General features: G+C 50.5%; 8 non-coding genes and 2 pseudogenes across 9 annotated transcripts; 2 read left to right on the forward strand and 8 right to left on the reverse strand.

The window, feature by feature from the left end:
- Positions 1-60: 60 nt before the first annotated feature.
- On the reverse strand, positions 61-527 carry LOC121167352 (annotated as a pseudogene). Its single transcript, XR_005885578.1, has one exon. The product of XR_005885578.1 is annotated as a 60S ribosomal protein L21-like (transcript).
- Positions 528-1,254: 727 nt separating this feature from the next.
- LOC121167353 lies at positions 1,255-2,370 on the reverse strand (annotated as a pseudogene).
- A 1,852-nt stretch (positions 2,371-4,222) lies between these two features.
- TRNAY-GUA lies at positions 4,223-4,310 on the reverse strand. Its single transcript is given in 2 exon segments — positions 4,223-4,258; positions 4,274-4,310. It is a non-coding gene; the product is annotated as a tRNA-Tyr (tRNA).
- Positions 4,311-7,059: 2,749 nt separating this feature from the next.
- On the forward strand, positions 7,060-7,132 carry TRNAK-CUU. The gene has a single exon. It is a non-coding gene; the product is annotated as a tRNA-Lys (tRNA).
- Positions 7,133-8,768: 1,636 nt separating this feature from the next.
- On the reverse strand, positions 8,769-8,840 carry TRNAP-AGG. Its single transcript has one exon. It is a non-coding gene; the product is annotated as a tRNA-Pro (tRNA).
- Positions 8,841-9,696: 856 nt separating this feature from the next.
- TRNAI-AAU lies at positions 9,697-9,770 on the reverse strand. The gene has a single exon. It is a non-coding gene; the product is annotated as a tRNA-Ile (tRNA).
- Positions 9,771-10,260: 490 nt separating this feature from the next.
- Positions 10,261-10,332, reverse strand: TRNAA-CGC. Its single transcript has one exon. It is a non-coding gene; the product is annotated as a tRNA-Ala (tRNA).
- Positions 10,333-13,020: 2,688 nt separating this feature from the next.
- On the reverse strand, positions 13,021-13,093 carry TRNAV-CAC. Its single transcript has one exon. It is a non-coding gene; the product is annotated as a tRNA-Val (tRNA).
- A 280-nt stretch (positions 13,094-13,373) lies between these two features.
- Positions 13,374-13,446, reverse strand: TRNAR-ACG. The gene has a single exon. It is a non-coding gene; the product is annotated as a tRNA-Arg (tRNA).
- A 7,143-nt stretch (positions 13,447-20,589) lies between these two features.
- Positions 20,590-20,663, forward strand: TRNAT-AGU. The gene has a single exon. It is a non-coding gene; the product is annotated as a tRNA-Thr (tRNA).
- Positions 20,664-20,891: the final 228 nt, after the last annotated feature.

The raw sequence follows: 20,891 nt of genomic DNA on the forward strand, positions 1-20,891 counted from the left end.
CTGTTTTTCTTTCTTCTTTTTTTCGCAAGAGTCCAGAGACCTTTATTTCTCTTTCTCTTGTTATTCCGTGAATTCCTAGGGAATGGGCTCCAGCAGCTCAGTTCCTTCCCATTTTGACCGAGTGGGCTTCTCTGGGTGGAGCGGGCTGGCGCTAAAGCTGAACCCAGGTACCCTTCTCCTGGGTTTCTTTCTGATCATTTTCCTTCAGCCGTTTCAGGAAGCTGTCTCGACTCTTAGAGTGTTTAATATGCTCAATACACACATTTATTCTCTTGGCAAGAATCTTGCTCCTGACTTGTTTACAGCTATGCCAACAGCATGCTGGGTAACATTGTAGACTCTTCCAGTTTTGCCATGGTAACATTTATGGGGCATTCCTTTTTGAACAGTACCCATTCCCTTGATGTCTACAATGTCACCTTTCTTGTAAATGTGCATGTATGTGGCCAAAGGAACAACTCCATGTTTCCTAAAAGGCCTGGAGAACATGGAACACGGCCTCTCCTCTTCCCCTTTGTGGTCGTCATCTTGGTGGATTACTGCAAGATGGCGGCTCTGGCCGAAAGGAAAACTGGTTTTCTTAGAATCATTTTTATACGTATAAGTAAAAACAGAACAAAAGATCCAAAGTCTCCTACAAATCACTTTTCCCATGAAGTGCACCTTCCAGGAAATGCTTGAACTGGAGCAATCTTACAGAATCATAAAGACAATAAAAATTAAATGATTCCACATTCCAAATAATTTACTATGGTTTCTTTAAACTCTCCCACTTTCAATGTAAACTAATTTATGGTTTTAGAATAGATTACAGAAAAATGTAAAGGTTAACCGGATTATCTTAAAGCAACAATAGTAGCCTAGCTTCATGATTTAAAGATTATTAATAGCAGGGACTGAAGAAGATGGCAGATTCTTGCATTTTGTTAATGTTTTTGTAAGAGGCTCCACCCTACAACTAAACTATAACTTTATCTTAAAAATGTAATATGTGCAACAAAAACTAAATTTTTAAAACAAACTTTTAGGAAATTCTCCTTGTAAATTACCCAGGTTTTTATAAACAAATTGCCCCTAAGTTGCATTTGTTTAAAGTAATAACGATATCATACAAATTTCAAGTATGAAAAGTGCATTATTGCAATAATACCTCTTTACAAATCATAAATTATTAGTTTAAAATAAATGTATATATATATTCATTATTGTCACAATTTCCTTCGCTTTAAACATACTATTTATGTTCTGCTTGCATCAGCCATTCTGTGCAGTCGCCACTTGCATGTTTCCAAAGTCATCATCCTCTTCGGGTGTTCTTTTCAAACTGCCTGTGGTTCCAGAATGAACAGGAAATGATCTTTCTATCTGAAGTGGTGACATCATCCGTATTGTTAATTTTGCTAGGTGGATAGCTTCGTATTCCTGAAGTTGATGCACAAATCAAACATGAGGATTAATACAAAATCTCCTTTCTTGAACATTAACAAACACATCTCTGTACTTCATTCCAAATGTTTCCATAATGCATGCAATAACAAACGCAGCACTTCTGGGGATCCCTGCTTGTCCAGGCACAAGCGTTTTTCCTCCACTTTGTAAACTCCCATCAATAAATTCTTCAGTCATGGGGAAACAACGTATTATATTTTCAACTGGATTATCTGCAATATCCAAAACTAAATACCTAAATAACTGTTGAAAATTTGGTTTAATAAAGTTTGCTTCAATATTCTGTCGTATGTGTATTATATGGGTTTTTCCATATTCCCATACTATAAGTAGCTTTCTTTTAAAAGCAGAATATGGGCCTTAGAACAATCCAGATAAAATTTCCTGCATCTCCCGCCTCATAGGGTAGGACCACTCCTCGGCTTCTTCACTCTGGTTTCACGTCCGTCCTCCACGGTCCTGGGCGGCCGGAGGAAGGAGGGCGCTGCGGGGCCCTGGGCTGCCCGCACCTGCCGCCTCCCGCCGCTCAGCCCCCGCGCCCTTCAGGCGGCCCCCGCAGCCCACTTTAGAGAAGTCTTCTTCGACACTGGAAGGTTCTATATAATTATCCGGCTATCTCAGTTCAGAGGTTTATGACTATGAAGAACATTAGGATATTTATGTATATTTCGAAACTCTGCATTTCAGTTATCATCTTGCCCATCTCACAGAAATTAGAAAATATTAGAGCAAAAAACAAGAGGAACCCCCTCATAATGAAATTTCAGTTGAAGACACAGATGGGGGAGAGGGACTTCATAAGGCTTTCTTCAAATATTCCTACGGCCATGCCCAGTGGGTCTCCCTTCGCACAACTGGAGGGTACCTGGACGGTACCTAGCACCTAGCACCCGAAACAGCACCTGGTACCTGGGCCTCCATCGGCCCAGGAGAAAACAGCAACTCCTGCCTTTGTCTTTCTGCAGGGCTCCTGCTCTGGATCTGCTACACTGTGTTCACCTTGGAAAAGTGGCTCGTAGGTCTTTTGCTGGAACCCAGAAATAAAGCAATGCACGGCCTCTCCTGATCTTGCCGGCGGAAACACGGGAAGCCGGGCAAAAAGTGTAACTTCAATGAGATTCGAATCTGCACCTGGGCCTCTCGGGCCAATTGAAGGAAATGTTGAGCGACTGGTCAGGGCAAGCATTGGTGGAAATTCCTGGGTAGTTGGATTTGAGCCTCATTGCTTCTCTATGTTGATATTTCCCTCCTGACTTCGCCCTCAGTGGCTTCCTGGTGCCCGGTTTTCGAGGACCTCGGGGTGGCGTTCTTGCTCTCAAGCTTCCCAGGTGTTTGTGGACTCTGCGCTCCGGCTCGCGTGCACCGTGCGCTCTCGGGGCGAGAGCCGGACTCCTGGCTCAGGTTTCAAAAGGGATGAAGCGGGCGTGCGGTGCGGCTAGTTGGGGAATTAGCTCAAATGGTAGAGCGCTCGCTTAGCATGCGAGAGGTAGCGGGATCGATGCCCGCATTCTCCAGTTACCCCCTTTTTTTTCCCCTCAGGACGCGAACCCCCGGCCGTGGGGGGCAGCTCTGTCAGAGCGGGGACCCGCCGTTCGGGAAGGCCTGGACTCTTCCTTTATGTCTAAGCAGCGAAGGGCACTGCGCTCGTGCGCCAGCCAGGAGTTCAGACTAGGCCCATCTAGTACGTTTGGGTTACAGTGATCAAATTTTGGAAAGAAAAATCGTTGTTTTTTTTTGGCTGTAACTAGGTTTCAGGACGCAACAAGCTCGTTGGGAGCTTCCGCTAAGCTCAGTGAGGTCCCCTGCGTCCTCTGAGGACTGCGCTCAGACAATCCTTCCCTCAACACCTCCGTCATTGTCCTCGTGCGGACTTGAGCTTTCGGCATCAACTCTCCCGCAGGCAGCGGAAGGGGGTCACACGGATCCTCCTCCTTCTTTCGGTGTGATTTCCTTCTGCCTTGATTGTTCCTTCTGCGGCAATGTTTTCAGAACTTGAAGCATATTAAGATCATTTGGGGGAATTGTGTGGGTGTTTTTGTATTTCTTTGTTTTTCTCTCCCGGGAGGGATCTTGATCCCGCCGAATGTTCTGAGCCCGGTGACGTCACAACGCAAAGAAGGGCGCAGGGCGGGGCTGCGGCCGGCAGGGGGCGCGCGCTCCACGAGGCCGGGCTGAGCTGGGCTGGACTGGGCTGGGCTGGGCTGGACTGGGCTGGACTGGGCTGGGCTGAGCTGGGCTGGACTGGGCTGGACTGGACTGGACTGGGCTGGACTGGACTGAGCTGAGCTGAGCTGTGCTGGGCTGGACTGGACTGGACTGGGCTGGACTGGGCTGGGCTGGGCTGGACTGGGCTGGACTGGGCTGAGCTGGACTGGGCTGAGCTGGAGAGTCGCGGCCGGCAGGGGGCGCGCGCGCTCCACGAGGCCGGGCTGAGCTGAGCTGGGCTGGGCCGAGCTGGACTGGGGAACCGCCCGTCCGATGGAGACGCCCCCGCCGTCCCCACCAAGCCAGGCGGCCCCCCGGGATCCGCGGCCCCCGGGCAAGGAGCTCAACGGACTGGACTCTGAAATTGCAGTTTGATGGCACATGTGAAACATTGTTGCAAAGGATCATGATTAAAAATATTTTAGGTTCACCGTGTGTAGAGGACGGTTTTAAGTATATTTTCATCAAAGACGGGTGTAACATGAAAACAGATAACCTACCTGCCGGTGGGGAAAGGCGGGTGTAACCGGATTGTGCCTTCGCGAAGTGAAAAACAAAAACTTGGAATTCCTTCGAGCCGGAATCGAACCAGCGACCTAAGGATGACCGGGAACTCCCACTACAGTCCTCCGCTCTACCAACTGAGCTATCGAAGGAACCGCGAGTGCAGCTCTTCTGTTGCCGATCCCATCTCTGCCGGACGCTGGGCGCCCAGGCTGCAGGTCTGTTCAGTCACGCTGACCGCTGTTAGCATCGTCCCTTGTAATCCAGCCGCGTCCTCCGTCACCAGGCAGAGCACCGACGCTCCAGGGGCTGCAGAAAAAAAGGTTTAATAAGGAGATACTAGAAAGTGAGAAGGGCCTGCGAATTATCTTTTGTTGTGGTGAATTAAACAACCAGTGATGACCTCCATTTGCAAATGGGATTGGAAATTCTGTAATCTGTGATTTTAAGGAGATGGGTACCAGAAGCAGGACAGGAGAAAGTGTTAAATAATGAAAGGGCTGTTGGTTCAGATTCTTAAGCAGTCCGTACTGGAGGGGTATGGGACGGGGCGCTGTGAATGACGAGGTCTTCTCACTTGAGTTTCCATGGCCTGCCTTGGGAGGGGGGGATTATGACCCAGAAGCGATGGACAGAAACTCGAATCCACATAATATCACAGAGTTCCAGCTATGGGCTGAATTGTGTCCCCTGAAAACTCAGGTGTTGAGGTCTTAACCCCAGCCATAGCGTGGCTATGTTCGAAGTAAGGAAAAAATTGAAGTGACATGGGGAAAGCAGCAGAAGATGCCCCAAGTGTTTGGAGCCTTGCCACCACGTGGGAGACCCAGACTAAGCTCCTGCACCTGGCTGCAGCTGGGGCCAGCTCTGGCCATTTGGGTCAACTAAGGAGTGACCTCTTCCAGCAGGTGGAAGGGCTCCTCTCTGTTTAGCTCTCTGTGGCTCTGGCTTTCAAACAAGCCTTCTTAAAAAAGCAAAATAAAAACACAATTAAGAGTTTTAGCTCTTTCTCTCCCCTCTCACTAGGCGTCCTAGAAAAAAAGAGCTGTCTGGAAGCCAACTAGAGAGCCCTTGCAGAACCCACGTCAGCCAAGCACCTTGGCTTCAGCTTCCAGCACTTCCGGTGAACACATTTCGCCTGTGGACATGTCCAGCCTGTGGTATTTTTGATGGCAGCAACAGCAGACCAAGTCATCCTCTGTGCTTATGCCCCCTTGATCTCCCCTCATCAAGGACTCCCTTGTACTTTTCAGGAAAATGTCCTATCAAGAGACACAGACTAGTTGATGTGCTGAGCCGGGTTCAGGGTGGGACTTGGCCTTGGAGATGTCACTACAGATCTCTTAGGTTCAGAAATGCAGTGTTTAAGTAGCTCAGCTGGTATTTAGCCAAACAGCCGCAGGCTCTTCAAAATCAGGAGAAGCAGCTCATTTCAAGTCTTCATACAGGACAAGTTTGTATAGCAGAAATCGAGTGGGTTTCTGGATAGTTGGACACCTGGTTCACTCACGGCAGTTCTCCTGTATCCAGCCCGCCACTGTGAGGTTGTTCGGTTCAGGAAGCAAACAGCATCTTCATTTGGCAATGCTGGACAACCGAATCTTTGACTTATGTTAAATGGGTCACATTCGCCCTGTAGGTGGCACCTTTCTCGAGGGCAGGCTTATGTTGCATTCATTGTGGAAATGGTACTCCCCAAAAGCATGTTCATCAGTCATTTTGTCTTTAAGGACTTGGGGAACGGTTTGTCTCAGGGCACACGGGAAAGCTACTTCTGTGGTCAAATTCACCTACAGTGATTCGTGTGTAAGAACCAGCAACACTTCAAAACTCAAGAAAGTCCGCCTGACTTCAAACTTGTGTTTCCCATTGCCAAACTTCAGGTGCTGTTGCTCTCAATGGGTAAAATATAAAATCATTTAAAAACTGGATGTAACATGAAACATGTTAGAGGTAATATTCCAGTTCCCCGGGTCAAGAAAAACAACGAAAAGGTTTGGATGGCAGAGGATATCAAAGATATGGCCTCAGTTTAGTCTGTAAGTCAGGACTGAATATCCAGGGCTCCTGACAGGTTCCGCTGGCACAGCCAGGTGTATCCAATTTTTGCCATGCCATAACTGTTCTTATCGTCTGAACTTTGTGCTGTGATCCTACCACTGAGCAACCTTGCATGTAAGTTTAGTCTTGTAAAATCTGAGGGCAATTAAACAATGCACGGAGTCAGCTAATAGTTTTATCTGTTACAAAATTACAAAGTCATCATTCTGACCTAAAGTTATTTCTCACATGTCTCTTCCAGTCTTAGCCAGAAAACGTAATGGATTCCACCTGTCGCTTGGACCCGGCATTTGGGTCCCTCCTTCACTCCCTTGTAGGCCGTCGGATATGAACCGACCCCTTCTCCTCACCCTTGTTTCTCTCGTTCCAGGAGGGTTTTTCTGAACACAACAGGCAGGATAGACAGGACTTGGCAGTTGACAGCTCCAGGAGCCTGAGGCCCGGCATGGGAGACAGTGAGCCCCTTATCCTTTCTGGGCTGCAGGCCTGGGATGTTGAGGACTCTGCTTGCCACCCTGTGGACGTCTAGTTTGGGCTCAGAGTGTGTTGGAGTTTGGGTCCCTCTTGCCGTTATCCAGAGAACCTGGTTTAGTTCACGGGAATTTCTTATTGTCTCTTGACACAAGTTGGTGAAAATGAGGAAAAGAGGGAAGATATAGAGCAAGTGGATGGGATATAGGCTAATAATTTCAGGTAATGTTTATGTTCTTTGAATTGCATCTCAATTGTGTATGAAATGAAAATGATCTGATTAAATTTTAAATCTTGTATTTCCTAGTTTTAAAGAATAATAAATCACACATTCTTCTAATATGTCAGGGGAGAGGAGCGTTTTCAGGTGCCCGGCTAGCTCAGTCGGTAGAGCATGAGACTCTTAATCTCAGGGTCGTGGGTTCGAGCCCCACGTTGGGCGCTTCCTTTTCTTTTAACTAGTTGACCCTCTGGCGGGCTGTTCTCAGAGATTTGTCAAACAGGTGGCTGGGTCCTGCAAAGCCAAGTTTTTTTTTTATTATTTTTTTGGTTAGAGCTTCTGGGGTGGAAGCGCGACTATGGAGACTCCGTGGGCGTCCCACGACTCATGGCTTCGGGTGAGTCTAGCGTCCCCTAGTGGCACATTCCTTGCTGTTCCACGGGAGAGGTTAAAAACCACAGAGCCGGGAGGCCCCGGGGGCGCAGGTTCCCCTCTGAGGGCCGTGGGTGGCCTGGAGCCCGTGAGCAAGGCCTGGTGTTATTCTGAAGCACACTGCCTCTGGCGAAGTCCTGGGCTGATGGCACAAGCTGGCCAGATGCCAAGGGGCAAGTCTGTAGGTGGCGGAGACCCTGCCAGCCAGGCGGGAGCTCTCCTGGCCCACACAGGTGGCACCCACTCCAGGAGGATGCGCTCTCCTGGCGCACACAGGTGGCACCCACTCCAGGAGGATGCGCTCTCCTGGCGCACACAGGTGGCACCCACTCCAGGGAGATGAGCTCTCCTGGCCCACACAGGTGGCACCCACTCCAGGGGGATGCGCTCTCCTGGCACACACAGGTGGCACCCACTCCAGGAGGATGCGCTCTCCTGGCACACACAGGTGGCACCCACTCCAGGGAGATGAGCTTTCCGCCATCACCAGCTTCCTGTGTGGGCCTTGTTACCAGAAATGCCCGGTGGGTTCTTTCCTCAGCTTAGTATAGAAATAAAAAGCCGGGAATCTGTTGCAGACAGAAAAGTTTATTTGGGAAGGGACCAGGTGAGCAGGGGAGAGGGAAGGGAAGCACCTCCCGAGAGAAAGCCAGGAGGTGGGGTGCCTCTGGAAAGCAGAGGAGAGACACCAAGGGTTTGAGGATTTTAAGCATTCCCTGAGCCCTCCTTGTTGGAACCTGCAGGTCAGATGTTCCCCACTGGTGGTGTGCTAACCCGCTAGGAAATGGGTGTGCGATGCTGGAGCCGCCCACCTGAGGGTGCGGGGAGACCTCGGCCCTGGACGGTCCAGGCCCTGTGGCTGCCCCTCCTCAGCCGGGCAGTGCTCCCCGCCTCTGGTCCCCTCAGCGGCGCCACGAAGCCGCAGCCCCCGGAGCCGCAAAGCCGGGGGAAGGCGGCGGGAGCCGAGGAGGCTCCGGGAGGGGCCCGGCCTCCCCCTGCCGCCCCCTGCCGCCCCCCGGCCTCGCCAGCCTCCCCCGGCCTCCCCAGCCTCCCCGGCCGCCCCCCCGGGCATCGGCAGCCTCCCCGGCCTCCCCCGGCCTCCCCAGCCGTCCCAGGCCTCCCCAGCAGCCGCCCCCGGCCTCCCCAGCCTCCCCCGACCGCCCCCAGCCTCCCCCGGCCTCCGCGACCCGATGTCCTGCACGGCCCCTCCGACCGCCGCCGCGGACTTCTGGAACTCTCCGGAACGCTGGCCTCCATCGCCTCGCTTTCCCCGCGAACAACTCCTCACAACCTGCGGCTGAAGTTCCAATCACACGTGATTTCAGTCTCCTTAGCGGGACCCAATACACATCAACTTCACTACTCTTCCGCTTTTCTAGGCTGCATCTAAAATTTCACCTTGTGAAGTTTGGTATCAGAAAAAACAGGGCTCGTCCGGGATTTGAACCCGGGACCTCTCGCACCCTAAGCGAGAATCATACCCCTAGACCAACGAGCCGCGTGGCGACTGTGACTTCCAGGATACCTTAAATAGACGCTGAATTACTTTCTATTTTACACATGAAATCGTTGGCCTCGCAGATGGAGGTGGCGCGCAGAACTTGTCTGCAGTTCCAGTCCACCCATCCCGGTACGGACCACGGAGACCCCTAACCCGTCCTGGCACCCCGGAAAGGTGCGGGGTCGGGGTCTCGCTAAGATTTCGGGGGGCAGAATGTTCAACAGGGACCCAGTAAGTTGTGTCTCGATCAACTCTGGAGTGACAGCGAAACACAGAGCGGCGAGGCGGGCAGACCGCGGGGAGGAAGGATCTGGAAGGCGGGTCTGAGCGGGGAAGGACCGGTCACTGGGAGCGCGGCTGAGCAGGGCGCCCCCGGGCGGCGGCCAGCGGGAGTGCAGGTCTGGGCTCGGCGGACGTGGACGCGGGGGACGCGGGGGACGCGGGGGACGGCGGGGCCTGAGCAGGGCGCCCCCGGGCGGCGGCCAGCGGGAGTGCAGGTCTGGGCTCGGCCGGACGCGGGGGACGCGGGGGACGCGGGGGAGCCGAGCCTTCCCGCTGGAGACTGTTCCTGACCACTAAGCGAAATGGTGATGTAATAGTTATTTTGGCCACTGAGGAGTTTAAATCCGGTGTCTAAGGCGCTGTTTCCACTGTGCGTCTCTAGATGGATGGTTTGGGAAGTTCTGGATGGCGAGGTTCCTGGCTTCAGCAGTATTGTTTCAGATTCAAGGGGAAATTGCAAGTCGTCTTGTACTTGCACCTCCAGCGGTTTGCTTTTCTGGGAATTGGTAAAAACGCTTTTTAAAAAGATAAAAAAAAAAAAAAAAGTGTCAAAGGACCACAGGAAAAGGCATGGCCCGTACGGGGATCGAACCCGCGACCTTGGCGTTATTAGCACCACGCTCTAACCAACTGAGCTAACCGGCCATTCGGAATGAACTCCCTGGAAAGTGGTCCAAGGAATCTCTCCTTTTGTTCATTGGAAGATTTTGTAGCAGCTGAACTATACTCAAGCAATGAGATTTGCTCACTTCAAGCTTGGCTTCATCTTTTACCAGATATTTGCCCAGTTTCTTGCATTCTATGATACTCTGCACTAAGCGCCTCAGCCAACTCCTTTCCGTGTCCTGCCGTTTAATTCCGGCCATTTTCCGGACTGCTCCTCTTCCGTCATCTTTCTGCTGGGCAGGCTTTCCCCCATCCCAAGGCCACTGTTTTACGTACAGCCATCTTCATGCGTCTTGCAATAACTCAACACCAATGCAGTGCTGTTAATAGTGACTAAAATAACAGGAAAGATAGTAAGTGAGGTGGAGGATAACAGACCCGGTAAGATGTTTGATTTTTATTCTAGTGAATTAGGAAGGGAAAGATTTAACCACCCAAAAACAATTTCCATCATGCTGGGAAAAGGAACTGGAGATGCCGGGGATCGAACCCGGGGCCTCATACATGCGAAGCATGCGCTCTACCACTGAGCTACATCCCCAGCCCTGTAGGTGTGTCTCCCAGCTCTCCCGAGTTGTATGACATCCATTTCCATCTCTCCTGTACACAGCCGCCTGAATTCTGTATGTGCTGAATGCTAAACTTAAATATTCCTGAGTCCAATAAAATCCCCAAATAATTGATGGGCAGCATCCTTCCCATCGCACAAGGAGAGCGGGATGCTGATGGAAACAATTCTTTTTCCTTTTCTTCACAGTCAGCTAAAACCAAGCACTACTAACCCAACAGCTAGCTGTGCCCTTGGTTGCACCACAGTGGGTGCAAAGTGTGTCTCTGAAGTGAGTTAAAAGCCTCCGTACAAGCAAGCACTCGCATGGCGTCCGCTTTCTCTAAAAGAGGTCCGTCCTGTTTCAGTCCAAAGGAAAGATAACTAAGTTTATATGGAAGGCGACTGTTCCTTTCGCATCGTTCTCCATGGTAAAGTATATGTTTATATATGGTAAAGAAAGAGCAAGTCTGTCTACGCATTTGCAGGTTTTATCCATTGCATATAAAGATAGACTTTTGGGGAGGTGCTGGGACCAACAGAATGTTGCTAGGCTCTGCTTTGGACTGAGTTTCGTGTTGATTGGGTTATCAGCACGCATTTCTGGAGTGAGACGCTCCCTCTTCCATAGGGGATTTTCGTCTTTTCTTCACTGGATGAAAGCTTGTTCCACTCTCTCAGAAGAGGATGGGACCTTGCCTCCTACCTCACAAACCTGGTGTCCAATTGCAACCCCATAATTAGTGACTAAATCTAAGAACTGCTCCTTGGATGCGTACCCCCTGCCCAGGCCTCCCGTTTCTCCTCACTTTGTTCCTCTACACTCCCACCGGGTGAATTACCTTTTCTCTGTCCCACCCTTTGAGCACCACACGCATGGCCCGACCTCGGAGTGATAACGGTGCCGGTTCCCGCACACACCAGGGTCACCACCAGCACAAGCTCACTGAAATAAAACAAAGCGCACCCCCCGTCCTGACGCTTTGGTGTCTCTCTCCATCTGGCTTGAAATGATTTCCCTCCTGGTGGAGCAGTGTGTCGGCCCTGACTGCCCCTGTGGGCGCGTTGACGTGAAATTAACCACAGCGTGATCACTGAAAGAAATGTAAACGAGTGCACTGAAAGTAAGAATGCAATGACCTGTATCCACCGACGGAGGGTTTTCATGTACACGGGATCGGTTAACACGATGGATCAAGAGTCACTACAGGGATTCTGCACCCGAATAAGTGACTCTGCATCATAAACGGGAATCCAGCGTTTTGGGGAGCAGCTCAGGACGCCCAGGAGTGACTGTTCCGAGCTCTCCGTCAGAGAAGGCACATACACAAGTGAGGATCAGACTTCAGCATGGTGAAACCTCGCCGCGCTTCCATGAGGTCAAGCAGGACTGGGGAAGCAGGAGGCTAGTGCGGTTAAACCGCCTCGGGCAGACATTTTTAAGGAAATGAAAGCGTCATATTATGTTACAGGAGTGATGGATATTATCTAACCATGGAAAACATGCGTTTGACCAAACCTGCAGAAAATTTACACTCGGGTGTATCCTAATTTCAGCAAAAAGAGAGCTCACGAGAACTTTATATTTTCTGCCCAACTTTTCTGTAAGCCTAAGACAGCTTTTATAAATGTCAAACAAATATATATATATATTTAAGAGTTTCAAGATCTCTAGAACAAACCCACCCCCACCGGCTCCCAGTGCTTTCTAACCGTAATGACCACCAAGGGCACCGCAGAGGCCTTAGGCTAGGCGGCAAACAACACAGCCCTCCTCTCCGGCGTGGGAGCCAGGGTGTCGGCGTGCCCCGGGGACTCCCCCAGACCTGACTGGGGTGATGGCGTCCGTGTGGGAAAGGAAAAGGATCCCCCCCGCCCCGAAAGGCAAGTTGCTCTGACAGTGGCTGGGACCGTTCCCTATCCCTCAGCAGGCAGGGGCTGCAACTCCCGCGGGGCGGCCCCGCTGCGCGCCGCCAGCCGAACCCACTGCACCCCGGGGTGCCCCAAGAGCTGGGAGGCCGCTGGCGGGGTGCACCTGCACACCTGACTGCTCTGGGTCACTCCGCTCCGGCTGCTGGTGCAGGAGAATGAAGAACGAACCAAAACTTCGGGCTTCTTAGTCCGTGTGCACAGGGAAAGCAGTAGTGTAGCAGGCGAGTACCGCGAGACATTCGGAGTGCCCGCAAGGTGCGAGACCCCACTGCTTTGGAATGTCATGGAATAACAGCAAACTTCTCAACTTTGCATAGCATCACATCAAAAGAGCCATCTTCTTCCTTAGTTCTGTAATTAGTTACAATAGCCTGTTTATATAATTTGACAACCACTTAAGAGTACCCACTTTCAAAGTGAAAAATAGCTGAAATCCGGGCGCAGCGTGGGCCTCGGCGCGTGCGAGAGAGCCAGCTCCCAAGGGCAGGAGGCGGGCAGGGGGCCGGGTCTAGGCCCAACGCCAGGCGGGGTCCCGGGCCACCAGCCGCGGAGAAGGCGCCTCGGCCGGGCCGCTTTGGTAGGGCTGCCTCGGGGACGCTCCAGGCGGCCCAGTCCGCCTCCAGCGAGCGTGTCGGCTGGGTGCCCCGTGCCGTGTCTCCTTACACCTTGGCTCCCGCAAAAGCTGAACTGTAGCAGCATTTGTTAGAAAAGGACCAGAACTCTTGGAGAGAAAGGGTCAAAAACCGAGGTTGTTTCCGCCCGGTTTCGAACCGGGGACCTTTCGCGTGTGAGGCGAACGTGATAACCACTACACTACGGAAACGAGCTGACGTTCGTGCAAGCGCCGGAGCTCTCACGGTTCCCGGTGGGGCCGGCGTCCAGGCGTCGGGGAGCCAGGGGCCGGAACAGGGCCCAACGCCTGCGTGGTCCCTCCGTGGTTCCCGAAGGACTGGACGCCCAAAACCTAAAAAATAAGAGCACTTTGACTTTCCGGACTGGCCCCTCGGGTATGATCGCTCGGCCCGGAGCCCTGCATTCTCACAGCTTCCCTTAGCGAAACAAGTGATAATGCTTGCACTTGAACCAAAAATGTAACACCTCGCCGAGCCAGCCAGGAGTCGAACCTGGAATCTTCTGATCCGTAGTCAGACGCGTTATCCATTGCGCCACTGGCCCGAGCGGACGGCCTCCTCTGCTCGTCTCCTCAGAACGCCGGCGGCGGGCGACCCTGGCCCGGGCCTGCGCGTCCACCCGGCTGCGCTCCCCGCGTGGACTTCGCTGCCCGGGCCTGCGCGTCCGCCCGGCTGCGCTCCCCGCGTGGACTTCGCTGCCCGGGCCTGCGCGTCCGCCCGGCTGCGCTCCCCGCGTGGACTTCGCTGCCCGGCCGCGCTGCACCAGCCCGGCTGCGCTCCCCGCGAGGACTTCGCTGCCCGGGCCTGCGCGGTCCGCCCGGCTGCGCTCCCCGCGTGGACTTCGCTGCCCGGGCCTGCGCTGTCCGCCCGGCTGCGCTCCCCGCGTGGACTTCGCTGCCTGGCCGCGCTGCACCAGCCCGGGGACTGAGAGCGTTGCAAGGGGAGCCGCCCGCGTTCTCCCCGTCCCGTGTCCTTCCTCCAGCCCTGCGCTCATTCGGGCGTTCGTAAGGTTTTAAGTTTCAGTTGTTCTTCCCTGCGCCCCCGCAAGACTGCCTGGCGGTGACCGAGACAGATAATAAAGAATGTTCGGAGTTGCTGGGAGACAAGGTGAGGAGACAGGAGCTGGAGCGAGGGAGCAGAAAAGGGAATGAGCGAGAAGTAACGGAGGATCTCGGGGAGGGGAAGAGGCGAGCTGCAGCCAGGAATTGCCAGGGGGAATATTTTGGGGGTGCGAACAGGCTCGGAACCCACACAGCTGCTTACAAATGTGTGTTTTCTCAGTCTCATTGAAAGTGCTTAGCCCAGTGTCTGGTGAGCTTTGTAAATCGAGGGCAACTTTACTGCTTTGAGATTAGAAAATCATTGCCTTCAGTTCATAAAGTTTTAGCAGCCTTTAGCGACGACACATGACACTTCAGGCAGAACCTCCTCCCTAGCCATTACACAGCACTCTTGAAGGCCGGGTCTAAAGCCTGGAAGAACGAAGGCAAGTACCCGCTTCCCGCACCTCAGCCTCGCAGTTCTTCCAGGATATTTACCTTAACCCCGAAGGAGCCTGGGCAGCCCAGCTAGATGGGGAGAGGCCCTCTTACTTTTCTTTCCAGTTGAGCAATGGGCCAAGAGTGATGTTCTCAAACCAGAGGGCGCCACCAGTATTGTCACAGTTTTAAGGAACGCTGCTAACCAGCTAAAACCTGTATCGCTTTCCTATTAGCTCAGCCACCCACCGCCCCGCCCCTTGCTTTGTTCAAGACTGAAAGGAGAGAAAAAAAAATATTGAAAAGAAAGCAATCCGCCAAGTTGGATTCGGAGATCCACAGGTGCCACTCGTCTCTGTTGGAACAAATGCTGCTTTCCTTCCCTTCTTTCCACATTGCAACTAACAAAGGTCGTTAGGGTGCCGCATCCACTGGTGGGCATGAGACCCAAAATGAGTTACGAGCCAGCCAGGCAAGAATGGCAGATGCCAGGACTGGGTGCGAATCACGTCAGGCTGGACGACAGTACAGGGCTGGAAGTGGGCCTGGTAGGGGAACTATGGGTACTCAGCCTCTAGTCTGCAGCTCCTATTAGTGAGCAGGAGAGCTGGGGCTGGGAGTAGACCAGGCTGGACAAGGAGTGGCACCCGCTGGTGTACATGTGGGTCCGTTTGGGGATGGGTCAGATGAGTTAAACTGCAGCACCCATGAGCGTGCTAGAGAGCAAGACAGCATGTGGGATGGACCTGGCTGGGCTGCAGCACATGCCAGCGAACTCAAAAACCAGGGCTGAGCATGGGCCTGTGAGGTTACTGGGGGGTAGCCCTGCCATAATTAGGCCACAGCACCTGCTGGTGTGTGTAAAGACCAGGCCTGTGGTGGGTTGGGCTGGCCTGGGCTAGCACCTGTTGGTTTGATTTGCGTGAGCTAGTGGGGGCTGCGGGCAGAACTGACCCTCCCTATCCTGAGGACCCACACATGTGTGCATTCCTGTCAACTATGCAATCTTGAAAGTAAATTAAAATTAAAAAAAAACAAAAAGCCACTACTAGTCTTTGACCTACACTGTTTGCCTCAGAAATTCAGGACCCACTGCCTTCTTTTACGACCCTCCCACCACACCTGCACATAGCTATTTTTCCCCCCTTTAAAAGTCACACTGCTCATTGCAGATTTGGGAATAGGTTGTTTGGGACCACAGAGTCACCTTCCTCCAGGTGGCAGGTGCGGTGAACCCAATGCCTCCCTACATGGCTCTCCTCCCTGGTAGGCTAATGGCAGCAGCTGGCCCTCAGCATCGCTGGTCTAATTTTGATGTGGTAATACTATGGCCTCAAATTGCAGTTTAAATTGAAACTTTAAATATAATGGAAGAGAGCGAAATGCCTAAGATTTTAAAAAAGGAATCACACTAAAATATTGTATCAAAATAGTTAAAAATTATGACATAATATTTGTGGCCCTTCATTAAAGCAGAAGATGGTGTAATACTTAATTTCGAAGCAGCCATGAATATACATGATATTTTAACAAATCTGTAGCAATTGTATTTTGATGCAAAAATGTTTGTGCTTTCCAATAATAATATTCACAAGGGCTGAAATTCCACTGTAACTTGTTGCCTCCATTTATTAAAAAGAAAACAGAAAATCCCAGTAACAAATTGTTCAAAATAAAACTTTATTTTCTTATCCAAGTTAACAGATCACTTTCTGTGTTGGGTACAGAAGTGAATACTAAACAAGAGTTTGGAGCAACTATCCCAGAGTTTTCAAAAACTAAGATAACTGTGACCCCTCTTCCTGTATTCTGCTGTCCTTACGCAGAATGGGAAAGGGGGGGGGGTGGAGGACTGCCCTGAGGCACCTGCAGAACAAGCCTCGCCCCACGTGGCTGGAGGCCTGAGGCCCAGCCTTGCTCCTCAGAGCTTCCACCCACCTCCCCTTTATCATGTAGATCTGAAACCTTCTCTTGGCTGCTCCAAAACTTTCAGCTCTGCTAGCCAGGTGGCACAAGAGTTGAAAATCTCCATATTGAGTTTTCTCTTTTGGAAGTTCTAGTCCTAGCTTCCATCTTTTCGTCAATGATTTTGTGAGAGTCCAGAAGAAAGTCTGAGTTAGTACTACAATGCATATATGTGAATATGTGAGTCACATGTATGTGTATGAGTGTGTGCTTTCAGGAACTGGCTTACACAATTCAAAATGAGCCTGGCAGGTCTGTAACAGTGAGAAAATTAGCAGGTGCAAATGAGGGCAGAAGCTAATGCTTTAAAACTTCCTCTTCAGAAAAGCCTGACCTGTTCTTGAAGCATTCTAGCTGATGGGTAAGACCCACCTCCATTGAGGGTAATCTTTGTTTCAAGTTAACTGACAGCAAATGTTAACCACTTTTACAAAAGGACATCATAGAGGTAACTTGATTTGTGTTATCTATTTATTGTGCTATTAAATAACTAAATACCTAGCCTAGCCAAGTTGTCATGTGAAACTGTTATTATAATGGTGGTCTCTCCCCCTGTGTATCATGCAGTTTCTCTCCCAGGCATATGGAAAATGACACTGCCTGCCACTCCCATATTTCTTGACATTGTTGCAAACAGCCTATGCCTTGGTGATCCCCACCTTCTCCAGTCTGAGGGGTGAATGGCAAAGCCTGGGTGAGGTGTCTATGTTACAGACCAGAGGCCAAAGAAACCAAGTGGTAGTTGGGCATGCAACCCTGACTGGACTCCTGTCCCTACCTTGAGGTATGATGTTTAAATGCTAGGAAGATGACCCAACAATTCAATGTACCCAGAAACTGGGAGTAAGTTCTCCCAGGATAGGTGAAGAAGGTTTCTTCCATTTGGAGCTGAGGTATTGACTGTCAGTATTGCATAATTTGCATAATTTTGATTACTCACACACCCTGCCTCTCGTAAAACTTCAGTCTTCCTTAAGTTGGGCCTGTTTGTCTGATTGGTAAGAATCATATAGTTAAGGCCCATTCCCATACAGGCTACTTGGGTCACCCTAAAACACCACCCAAGTGTTGTGAATAAACACCACCCAGTCCTGTGAATATTGCCGGGAGGATCTCTGCGGCAAGTCATTCTAGTTGACACTGGACAGGTCAAACCTGGTTCAGGTTCCCTGAGAATCCAATTAATTTAAGTGAACTTCACTTTTAGTGGGGTAGAAGGATCCAACAGCCTTCCCAATTTCGATTTGAAGGTGTTGAACAATTGGTGTCTAAACATTTGCCAATTTTTAAATTTTGATCAGAATCTCGTTTGTTAAACTTGCTGGTGGCATCTTGTCATGTGAGGATACTCAGCCATAAGGAAGGTTGTGAGGAAGGATCTTGGTCAGGGGTTTTGTACCTAGAAGATTAGTGGTCAAAGGATTCCTCCATTTCAAGCCGTATACCAAGTCTCATGTCAAAGGTGGTTGGGTTGGCAATCTACCTGCAACAGCACCTCAACCTTGGCGTGCTGGATTTGGCCATTTCTGACGTGACAATACTCTCTGACCACATTGCAGGGAGCATGGCCAGACCCTAGGGGTGCCTGTATCTACCTACCCAGCTCCATCACCTGACGTAAGTCCATTTCTCTCTTCCACAGTTGTTATTTTCTCTGGCCATCTTGACATATACTGGTGGTGGTCCATTGGTGGATCCTGAGAGTTTTCTTGTGGGATAGCAGCCTGTTTTATTTTTAGTTTCATGGATCCTCTGGGTTCAGTATACTATCTAGATCTTCATTGTGTACCCCAAAAGGTGATGTCACATGGACTAATAATAGGGCAGTTTTACTAACAAGGGAAGCACTGTGAGACAACCGTAGCTCCTGTGTTACCTAGACCATTTACAGTTAAAGTCAAGTTCATGACAAGCTAACCTGGAATATCCCCCCTTCTCATTGCCTCACATTAGGAGTCCAGGTACCATTCTTCGCAATGACTGGTTGGGTGGACCCAAAGTCCCAGAGGACCTCTCTGGCAAACCATTCCATTTGACCCTAGACAGGTCAGGCAGTTGAGCTGGTCCAGTTCAGGTTCCCTCAGAATCTGATAGATTCAGGTGAGCTTTGCTCTTAGAGGGGTGGAAGGATCAGGAACTAAGGTCTAGCTTTCCCAGGCCAGAGCTGCTGCTGGCTTCCAGTGGGTGTGGAGATCTAATCTAATTCCTATCAAGAGATCAAGATCTAATTCCTATGGGAAAGGTTCAAATCACTTGGAGGGATCCTTCTCATTCCAACCTTTGTGAATCTTGGTCTCTGGGAACAAGGAAATGCAGAGAGCAGGTTGGGGGCAGGTTATGCTTCTCTTTTGGAGTACAGGGTAAGAATCCCTGGTGGGAGATTTTCTGGTTAGGGTTCTGGGAACACTAGGCACAAACTTTGTTTTTCCTCCCTTCATTTGTGATTCTGTGTATAGATAAGGGGATGGCTGCTGCGGAGTACTCTGTGAATCACATTGACTGGAGAAGGAGAGCAGGTGTATGTGAGCTCCGGCCATCTGAGGGGAACTGGAAGAAACCTCATAAGGGAGATGTGAACCTCCTTGGGGAGACATCCCATTGACTCCCATTAGCTGACTAGACAGAGAGAAGTTCTGATTAAGACGCTAGTCGTGAACAGGCAGTGTCTCTAATGTAAATTTACAGTGTTACTTTATAGTGTCACTGAGCCTAGGCAGTCCCCTCCATAACAATGGTTGCTTTAGAAGCTGGGTAGAGCGAAGGGCTTTTTAGCTTGAGGTCTACCAGGAGGCCTTCCACTCGCGGGGTAGTTCCATTTCCAGGGGCCTGGCCCTTTGTGGAGCTGAGGGGGCTCTTGGAAAGCAGCCATTTCCCTGGTTCCCTGGTTCCCACATTGCAAGCAGGTGCTGTTTGAGGTTGGACTGGTCTTGCTGGCTCCCCTTGAGAGCAGATCACTGTGTGAATCCACATTACTGGGCCTCCTGCTGCCGAGTTTGCTCCTCTTTCTGCTGGTTTCCAGGAAAGTGGACCACAGAGACAGCCTGTAGGATGTCAGCCAACGGGATTCTCTATTCCTAAATCATCCACGAACTGAGCTTTTCTGTACTCACAGGCATGTTGTGACAGTGATTTCCTGTTAGAATATGTTGATGACCTAACCCATCTATCTATACATTTTGAAGTCATCTCTTGCTTAGCTTGGTTAGGAAAGAAGGGTGCTGTTTACTGTAGCCATGGAGAAGTAAATCTAGCTGTGATAAGTAGCCAGGCTAATTGACCTATTATATGTGGCCAAGCATTATTACAGGAAAAAGGTCTTGCTTTTAATAACCTAAATTTACCACATTCTTCCCAAATTATTTATAATAAGAGTATGCTTTAAGAGGAGTATGCAAAACTATAGTTGAGGGGGAAATATGGAACCCTAAAATTCATTCATTTACAAGAGGCACGTGTTTACTGCACACAGTACTTCAGGAAGGTCATGAAGGATTTTGTAAATATTTGTACCTTTTAGACCTCTGGGTCTTTTTCATTAAGATATCAATGACTGAAAAAAAAAGATATCAATGACTGATAACACAACAAGGTCATTAGACTTTTGCAACTTTTGGACATTTGTTTTAGCAGCATTTTATATGACACAACCTGATAGTTGACTTTTACAACTATTGCAAAGTCTGCAGATTTCACTAACTTCCATCTGTTCTAATTACATTCTCCGGGGCAGATGTATTTTAACTGAAAGTTGGTAACCCGTGCAAACACTCAGGCCCCCGCTGGAATGCCATTCACCTGTTTTATAAGCCAGGTGTAGCTCAGTGTTAAGGAAGGAGCGGGTTGGAGAATGCCGAAGATTTGCATTAATTTGCAGTTTCATTTCCAAGCCTTGCAATAGGAACAGGCGGCTTGCTCCGCGCAGGGCCTGGTCCTACGTGCCGGGAGGAATCCGGGTGAACCTGCGGCCACTTCCTTCTCGGCGCCCCTACTCCCCCAGACCTCAGCACCCCAGGCGAGATCCGCGGCTGGACCTCCGGCTTCAGCAACTCCTGGGCGGAGACGCCGCGCACACCTTGGGCCAAGATATGCCTGACGCTGTTTTTCTGAGCCTAACTGTTCGCTCATATACATGGTTTGTTAAGCAGCGGGAGTGCAACAGGCTCTCAGTCACAGAGGAACAGAACGCACAAAACAAAAGCAAACATCATCCCTTTCCTTTCCACGAGGAGGCCAGCTGACATGGCGGCTCCGTGGCTTAGCTGGTTAAAGCGCCTGTCTAGTAAACAGGAGATCCTGGGTTCGAATCCCAGCGGGGCCTTTTGTCATTTTCCCATTCTTTAGAATTCTAACCATAAAGGTCAGGCTAATTGTATGTTGGAGGTTGTTGTCCCCAAAGTGACTCTTCAAACTCATTTATCTCGATGAGAGGTGACTTCTGTTATAGGCAAAAAGGGTTCCCTAGCCAGTCTCTCATTATGAAAAAGAATTCCCCCATTTCCTGATTTGCGCTTGTGTTTTTATTCCATGGAACAACATTTTGTTCATC

This window comes from Ochotona curzoniae, unplaced genomic scaffold (genome assembly GCF_017591425.1).
Source record: "Ochotona curzoniae isolate NIBS_2020 unplaced genomic scaffold, NIBS_Ocur_1.0 patch361, whole genome shotgun sequence".
Taxonomy (NCBI): Eukaryota; Metazoa; Chordata; class Mammalia; order Lagomorpha; family Ochotonidae; genus Ochotona; species Ochotona curzoniae.